This window comes from Cibotium barometz, chromosome 64, assembly GCF_041138505.1.
Source record: "Cibotium barometz isolate CiBa-2024 chromosome 64, ASM4113850v1, whole genome shotgun sequence".
NCBI classification, from domain to species: Eukaryota; Viridiplantae; Streptophyta; class Polypodiopsida; order Cyatheales; family Cibotiaceae; genus Cibotium; species Cibotium barometz.
The window spans coordinates 97,843-107,363 of record NC_141109.1 but is presented as its reverse complement, the minus strand read 5'-3'; positions in this window follow the sequence as shown (position 1 = coordinate 107,363).

The window sequence follows — 9,521 nt, the reverse complement described above, 5'->3', positions numbered from 1 at the left end:
TTTTAGTACCTAGCTTGAGGATTATAATACAAACTCGAGGTTGACTATGAATTCCATGGCTGAAAGGCTAATTAACCTAAGCAACTAGATTAAACCTAGTTAACGGCCATGCATGGCCTAAAGGTGGAGAAGCTCTTACAAAAACATGGTTTGACCAAAATGTCACAAACAACAATCTTGAGGGGGAGGGAATCTATTTCTTATGTTTAGAATGAGGAGAAACATGAAAAAGAAGTTAAAATTGAGGGAAACGAGACTGTTCAAGATCACGGAGATGACTCCACAAGGATCGAAACCCTCAAAGATGTGACAACCCACGAAATAAAAATGTGCTTCCAACACAAACATGGCATGAGGATGAGAACTTGGATACTGAGCCTACATAAATAAAAGTTAACGTGGTTGTTAGCTATCAATACCTCAAGAACTACCTCAATAGATACAGGTGCAAGTAACAACTTGTTGTCCTACGAAACATAAAAAACTCTAGGTAGGCCTAAAGTAGACCCAATTCCAAAGCCCATATTTTTCACTCCAAGATGGTAAAACGTTGAAGGATCGTTAAAGGTTCATATCAATGTCAAAAATAATTGTGTGGCTAGAAAGGTGTATATGATACATGTAGGAATGATGGAAGAGTAGTTGGATGGTAGAATGGCCCTAGAGCCATTCTTTCAAGCACACATGGATGCAAAATACATCAATATTGTCAATGGAAGAATGGCCCTAGGGCCATTCTTGTAAGCACAATGATCTTGATAGAATGGCCCTATGGCCATTCTAAAGAACACCATGGATAGTAGAATGACCCTAGGGCCATCTAGCACACCATGGATGGTGTGCTTTAGAATGGCCATAGGGCCGTTCTTCCATGGTCAATCTTGATGTATTTTGCATGCATATGTAGATATTGGCCGTAGGGAGTTGACACAAGGGAGTGGAGAATGGCCCTAAGACCATTCTTGCAAACCCAATTTGCTTTGGAATGTCCCTAAGTCCATTCCACCGTGCGCAATGTGCTTAAAAGAATGGCCCTAGGGTCATTCTAAAGAACATCATGGATGGAAGAATGGACCCAACTCCAATCTTTCAAGCACATTATGCATGGTTGAATGGCCCTATGGCCATTCCAAAGGACATCATGGATGGTAGAATGCCCCTAAGCCCATTCTTTCAAGCACATTGTGAAGGTATTGTGAAGGTAGAATGGTTCGAGTGCCATTCTACCATGCACATTCTTAATGTTTTTATGCATACACTTGTATAGAATGACACTCAATGCATTCTAAAATTCACCAACAATTGACATAAGGGACTAAAGGATGGCCCTAGTGCACATGTAGAGATTGTCCCAAGGACCATTCTAAAATTTACGAGTAGTTGACACACGGGAGTGGAGAATTGCTTTAGGACCATTCTCGCAAGTACAATGTGCTTTACATTAATGGCCCTAAGGCCATTCTACCATACACAAGGCCATTCTACCATACACAATGTGCTTGCAAGAATGGCCCTACGGCCATTCTAAAGCACATCATGGATGGTAGAAAGGACCTAGTACAATCTTTCAAGCCACTCTAAAGCACAGTTTGATATTCTATGTATGCACATGTAGAGTTTTGCCCTATGACCATTCTAAAGTTCATCAACAGTTGACACAAGAGAGTAGAGAATGGCCCAATGACTATTCTTGCAAAAAGCACAATGTGCTCTAGAATGACTAAAAATCCATTCTACCATGCACAATGTGATTTGAGAAAATGAGCCTAGGGATTTCTAAAGCACACCATGGATGGTGTGCTTTAGAATGGCCATTCTTTTAAGCACATTATTCTTAAAATAATGGCCATTATTTTAAGCCTTAGGGCCATTCTTTTAAGCACATTATTCTTAAAATAATGGCCATTCTTTTAAGCACATTATTCTTAAAATAATGGCCATAGGGCCATTCTTCCATGGACAATCTTGATGTGTTTTGCATGCATGCATATGTAAATATTGGCCCTAGGGAGTTGACAAAAGGGAGTGGAGAATGACCCTAGGGCCATTCTAAAGCACACCATGGATGGTAGAATGGCCGTAGGGACATTCTTACACTCACCCCACACACGAGCACCATCTCGCATGTGTGCACACACATTTGCATGTGCTCCCCCTGCATTCCCATTTGTATGCACACGCAGGCATCTGCATGTGTACCTGCAATCACTCGCACACACACAGATGCACCCACATTTGCATGTGCACGTGCACCCCCATTTGCACTATGTGTGCATACACATCTGCACTTGTACACATCTTTGCTTCATGCACACATCGCCCATTCGCACTCACTTTTGCACATCGCACCCCACTCACCCATACTTTTTCCCACACGCGCCCCGCCCCCTCTCAAAAAAGTAACCCCCCTCCTCCTCCCAAAAAATACATATATATATATCTCTCTATCTATCTATTTTAAAATTTTTATTATTTTAATTTTCCATTGAAAAGATGCCTCCTCCTTTTTGCTATGTTTTTTTTCAAATTTAAAAAAGAATAAAATAGAGCCCCTTTTTGTATTTTCTCAATTCTTTTTTCTTTTTCTTTATATTTTTCAAAAAAGGTAGTTTATTAGGAATTAATTCAAATAAAAAAGACTCATTAATTAGTAAGTAAGTAATTAATTCAAAAACCCCAATATCTCTTTTTTTCTTTTATAATAATAGAAAAAGAGGAGGATGGATTAGTTATTAATTCAAAAATAGTAAAAAAGCATAAGATTAATTAATTAATTAGTACTTAATTCATTAATGGATAAATTAAATAACCTCTCTGGAAAGTTTTCCACAAAAAAAAAACACTAAACCTAACTTCAGGTGTCGCGCCCGACTCCACCGCTCGCCACCTTGCACCCCTTACATCCGCCCACGCTCTTCGCCTTGGCTGATTTACTGTAGACTATAGAGAGAAAGAGAGCACTCTCGACCCTCCCCATCCTGCTATTTTTTGTGTATCTGTGTGTGTGTGTGTGTGTGTGTGTGTGTGAGAGAGAGAGAGAGAGAGAGAGAGAGAGAGAGAGAGAGAGAGAGAGAGAGAGAGAGAGAGAGAGAGAGAGAGAGAGAGAGAGACATTGTTGGTCGTTGAGTATAGAGATCTAAGCATTCTCGAGAGTCATGAGGTTATGTCTATTGGTTAAAGCCTTGAGCTAGGGGAATTTCTTAGTGATAATAAAGAGCCAGTAGACGCCAATGGCTCTAAAGGGAAGCCAAAAGAAGCCCCAAAGCTTGAAGAACCAGCGAAGTCTGAAGAAGAAACGTAAAAGACTAAAATATTGACTTTTGAAGAAGAGAAGAAACTGAAGAGAAGGGATCTCAGTTCTTCAAAAGATTCTTGAAGAAAACCTGGATCTTCGTGCAATGCTGGGACTTTTAGCTACCTCATCATAGTGTTGAAACTGAAACAAGCAAGACGTTTGGTAATTTGATGAGTCTTGTCGTGCATGCTAGCATGAGAATGCAAAAATGGCTTAGGCACGGAGATTATGGGCATGCTGTGTGTTCTATGCTTGGTTGGGACCCCCTTATATACTTGGGGGGCTCACTATAAGTAAACCCTCTGTATCACGTGCGTTCATGGTCTATTTTAAAAATCCCTTATCTATGAATTTTTCATGAATAAAACAGTGTTTTTTTATTCAACATAAGAATACCCCCTTTAAATGGTACCCTTCTGTATGTAAAAAATGTGTTAAAAAAAGATTTTAAAAATCCCCTCTATTGAACCAACGTACTACACTTACATATTTATGAGTGAACCCCCCGAGCTTATATAAGAACCCCTAAACTACCTCAAGTGAAGAAGGACATTCCTGCTTATGACGGATAAACCAAAGAGGAGAAAGAAGAAGCCTATAAACCAATGTGAGACACGGTATGAAACAAAGAAAGAGAGTCCATTTTCTATTACAGTGCCATTGCATAAGTCATGGTGGAGTTCCTAGCCATCGTGAGTTATGGCACTTTGCGCTTTTGTCCCCTAGGCTATGTTTGCTCTACACATTAGGTCGACTTCTCCCACGCTCACAACCCTTTTCTCCACCAATTTTCCTGCATGTTGTCTTGCATCTTACTTCCACCATTGTGATGGTAGGAGACCAACCCAACTCTGCAGCACAACATGGCAATATGGCTTTTGTTGTAGTTAAGATGGAGGCAGATTTTGGCTTGTAGCAGAAGTCAGCAGAGGTGAAGCTTTGACATTACAACACACCCCTAGCATCAACTTTGAGAGCGTGGCACACACTTTGCAATCATATCTCTAATGCAGACTTCTTTACATCATTTTCTATTTTGGCCTAGAACTACAGGGAGAAATATGGATTCTCTAAAAGCAACGTGTGAGTGCTTGCTGTTGACTATTGTGGCCCTATTGTGCTTATCTTCTTCAACCTCTTAGATTAAGATTTTGCCATCTAGGTAGGTTAATCTTGTGGTGCAGCTCATCATGGAGAGGATTGTGACACCAGAAATCTTAGAGGTAGAGGATTTGCAAGCACCTATGAGAGGAGAGGGTGGCTTCGGCTTTATGGGGTCCACCATTGTGATTCTCCCAACCTCATAAATACCATCACCTAGCATGGCTTTTGTTTTTCAATGGGGTTTTGCTCCTTGCAGTCTCATTACCACTATATCTTAGGTATACACTTACAAGAAAATTTTGACTTGTATATCCCTCACCTTCATTCTCACGCTTGCCTTATCGGCCAACCTTGTTATACATCAACCACCAATTTCCTATCTCAAACCAAATGTAAGAGTTGGAAAAGCACACAAGAAAGTTTCAAAGAAAGTAATGTGAATGAAGCTTTTACATGGGCCTATCTTTTACCCAATGCCCTGTAATATATCCATGGGCTTTGCATGTAATAGACATATAGGCACTATTCTTTCCCATGGTACACCCACCGCCTGGACCATCCTACAATCAATAGGAACCTACCATCCTCACCTTTCACCTTACCATTTATTTGACTCATACTACCTCCATCCCAAGTGCTCGGCAATGCCAAATCCTTTGAGCCATAGAGGTTACAAGATCCATTGCAGCTAGGCATTACCATACATAAGTCCACTATCCTACCTTAAACAATGTCATCATCGTGACTTCCCAAGAAAAGGGATGGTAATTAAATGTTGAAGAAAGCAACAAAGATCAAGTGGTTGAGCTAGAGAAATAATCATATTGGAGAAATGTGCACATACGATCTCGAGAACACCTTTCGTCCATTACCTATCCACATTCATGTGCATATTTCACGATGGGCATTAAAATTTATTTTCACTTCTCACATTTCATGGAGCACATGTACACTTCCACCTACAACTAACCTCATCAGCGACGTGGCTAGCCTCCAAGTATATCTCTAGATGGGGAGACCATGGGGGGTGCAAGCCTAGCCCATGGTACAATCCATCATGTCAAGAATCCTTGATCGTGTCCAACAAGCTTCCATGCCTATATTCTCTGCCTTGACTCTGATTCAACAACAACAAAACCTCACCCTGGATGATGTCTTTATCTAGCAAAAGCCAAATCCCTAGGCATCACGCTATGAGACTCAAGCATAATATCTTATCACACCAAGATGTCGTAGATCTCCATCTATCCATTTATGCCAATCATTCCACGGGCTCCTGAGGCTCATTCCAACAATCACAAGGTACATACCGCCTCTACTAGTTATCTCATGTTAAATGGTCCACACCACTTCCATAACCAACGAAAGGCCTAGCATAAAGCACATCTACATCACCTATCAATTTCCATGCTACCTTGACACGTTTCCTCCCATCACGGTTGCCTAAAGCTTCCCATCTCTTTGCACTGCATTTGGCTTTGGATCAATCCTGAACTATATTGCATAACCTCGGCCATTAAATCCCTGGCTACACATCAGTCCTAAACTATACCACTTGAACTTGGTCACTAACTCTGACACGGTTGCCTAAAGCTTCCCATCTCTTTGCACTGCATTTGGCTTTGGATCAATCCTGAACTATATTGCATAACCTCGGTCGTTAAATCCCTGGCTACACATTGGCTACACATCAGTCCTAAACTATACCACTTGAACTTGGCTACACATCAGTCCTAAACTATACCGCTTGAACTTGGTCACTAACTCTGCGTATCCTAAACCATTCACACCATACACTTCCTCATAGCAGCTTCACCATCAACTTGGGTGACACAAGGATGCAATCACCATTAGGAAGGGGATATGTTAACCACTCTATTGGTTATCACGGTTTCTCTCTAACTTACTTATTGTAAGGCGCTTTTGCTATCTTACTTGTGTGTGAAGGGGCACTTAACTTTTAATATAATACGATGTTGAAACATGTAAAGTATCCTCACCATGCACTTAATGTCAAATATGGAAAGTCTAAACAGTCTTAAGATTAGTAATAGAGCCATGCTATTTTTAAGTTTATTTGGCCTAGTGTGACTAGTGATTTGTATATAAGTCATTTTTGACAATAAGCAAGCAAGACAATCATCCCTTGCATAGTTTTCTTGTGATATCTTCTCCTTTAATCTTATTTCTTGCTTGCTTGCATACTATTGAATATTTGTTACATACTTCTTATTGAGCTCTCCTCCTTTGCTCTTCTTCCTTGCTTACATTCTATTGAATCTTGCTTACTTGCTGGATGCATGCTATATAGGTTTTCTTCTTACATTAGCTTCTTCTTCTCCCCTATCTTTGGGGAGAGAGAACCATTACAAAGGGCCATATTTACTTTCCTCCATCTAGGTGTTGAGAGATCTCCCTTCATCCCTTTTGCAAGATGCATTCCACTATGACAATAGAGTGAGGATGTGACAGATGAACCAGTGCACCCACAATGGGAAGTCGCATTTACTGCTCCAAGGCAAGGCCTGACAACACATGCTTCAGGAAGGATAACATAAGCTCTTGACTTGAATAAACACATTTCTCCGTTCATGCAATAGATATATTCTCTATTCTCTTTGTAGCTTTCTCATAAACTAGGATTAGTAAGAGTGAGTGAGTTTTGAGGGTGTTGTCAAACAGAGATGGAATCATAATGCTCTAACAATGTTTGTTGGAGCAATGTAATAAACAAGATCTCTAAAAGACTTGAGTCCTTAAACTTTCTACGAGAGACTCAAGCCCTTAATCTCGGCTCCAGACTTACATTGGCCAAGGCAATGTGAGTGCGCAAACTCATTAACACTCTTCTTACATATTACTAATTTGCATTATACAGGTCATACAAAATTTGTATACAAATTATTCATGTATTCTTTGAATACATGGTCATATAACGTTTAATGTTTATTGGTTTTGAACAAAATCATTTTTGGCATTTTGATCAATATAATGATCCAATGATCAATGTTCATTAGTTTTAAATTGCTTTTGATTAAAATGTTAATATTATAGTTTGCATTTTCAATGCTTTTGATGAAAATGTTTATATTATAATGATTTAATGATCTTTTAGACATGATACTCAGGATGTAAAACTATTTTGGATACAATGATATTATTGACATCCTCATGAAGCAACTATTTTTTTAAATGAAGTTTTAAATTCTTTGGCAAGTCAGGTGCCATTTCTTTATTATGTCCTCATTATATCTATGTCAATTACTCAAGAATTTTAAATACAAATTTCAAGTACGTCATGCAATACATCATTCTTCAGCTAGCCTAGGCACCAAGTCATAGACTTCTTCCATCTCATATGAATTTGATATTACTTCCCTCTTGTCCTCGTCTTCACTAAATGCCATTAAAAGAATAAAAACACCAACGTGGAGGAAGGAGCATGGAAGTGAGACCTTAGAGTTGTATCACATTGCAACATGGGTCTTATTTGTGTATACCAACCTCCTCTTGCCATTCTTAAGGAAATTGGTATGCATTTATTTTCATTCACACAAAGTGATGCAACAGACTGAAAGCTTCACATGCTATTCATATGAGAATGATTTAAATGCCTCATTACTCAAGCTACCACCATAAACACACCTCCTCTATGTAGTGGTAGAATGATAGAAGGGATCCCCAAATGCTCCATCACTGTTAGCAAAGTTCACATGTTATGGAAAACCTTTTTCACTAATTCCTTCTCTTTACAATGTTTCTTAAAAGATTTAGAAGATAGAGGCACACACCTTCTCATATCGAAACATTATTGGAGTGTATTGAAAGATAGAGGCACACACCTTCTCATATCAAAACATTATTGGAGTGTTTCACATGTTATGGATACCCTTTTTTAACAACTCTTTCTCTTTATGATTTTTCTGAAAAGATTTAGAAGATAGAGGTACACATCTTCTCATATCGAAACATTATTGGAGTGTATTGAGGTTGTGTTTCCCCCTCAAGTGTACACTCTGTAGGCAATGTCATATGTTTAGATGACAGTGAAGTCTCCTCTTTGCTTTTTCCTTTTTATTATTGGGGCTGAGTAAAGTACTTATGCAAAGCAGCATGCAAATATGAAGGGGGAAGTAGTGTTCTACATTAACCTCGACTCCACATAGGATCTCTTTGATCCATGTGGCACTACCATGAAAAGTATGTCCATAACTTCTCCACCATACATGTGATGTAGTTCTACTATGATTTAGTACCTTGACATATGACCATTATAGACTTAAAAACATATTAAAATAAGTATACATTATAGACAATAATTTCTTACAAACATAAAAGTTCTTACATTCAAATAATGCCTTATAATAAAAACTATAAATAATTTCTTTGATACAGTCTTTCTTACAAATGACATTTCTTATCTATACAACATTGCTTAAATGAACAAGTGAAACACAAGATTCAAGGTATGCTTCTTTTTAATTCCTTCAATTAGCATGTTCTCGTATAACATATAATGCAACTAAGTATGGCATTAAGTATGCATGTTGGAAGTGCAGTACTGTAAGTATGGCACTAAGTATGCAACACACCAAGTATGCATATCGAGAGTGCATAGATATTGTTATGTATGCATACATAGAGTCTATGTATGCATGCCAATTGATCACATATATTATCTATTAGTCAAAGTAGAGAGAAAGGGTTGATAGTGAGCAATAGACGACCAAAGTCTACCAATGGTCTCCACGTGCATACATAGAGTCTATGTATGCCTCCATTAGATCACGTATCTTATCTATATGAGTCAAAGTAGAGAGAAAGGGTTGATAGTGAGCAATAGATGACCAAATTCTACCAAAAGTCTTTCCACGTGCTCACCATCCCTAAGGCCACTGGAGGAGGGCAATGATAAGATAAGGGCTACCTTCAAGGTTCATAGACACATTGTTGATAACATCTCCTCCACTCCCTAGTTTGAATCATGAAAAGATGATTATATAGCGTATGGATTTCATCCCACCATTCAACATGCATATATAGATTATGTGTGCATATCTTAGAGCATTATTGGCTCAATTAAATTAACAAGTACAAAGTTAACTTTAACACACATTAATTC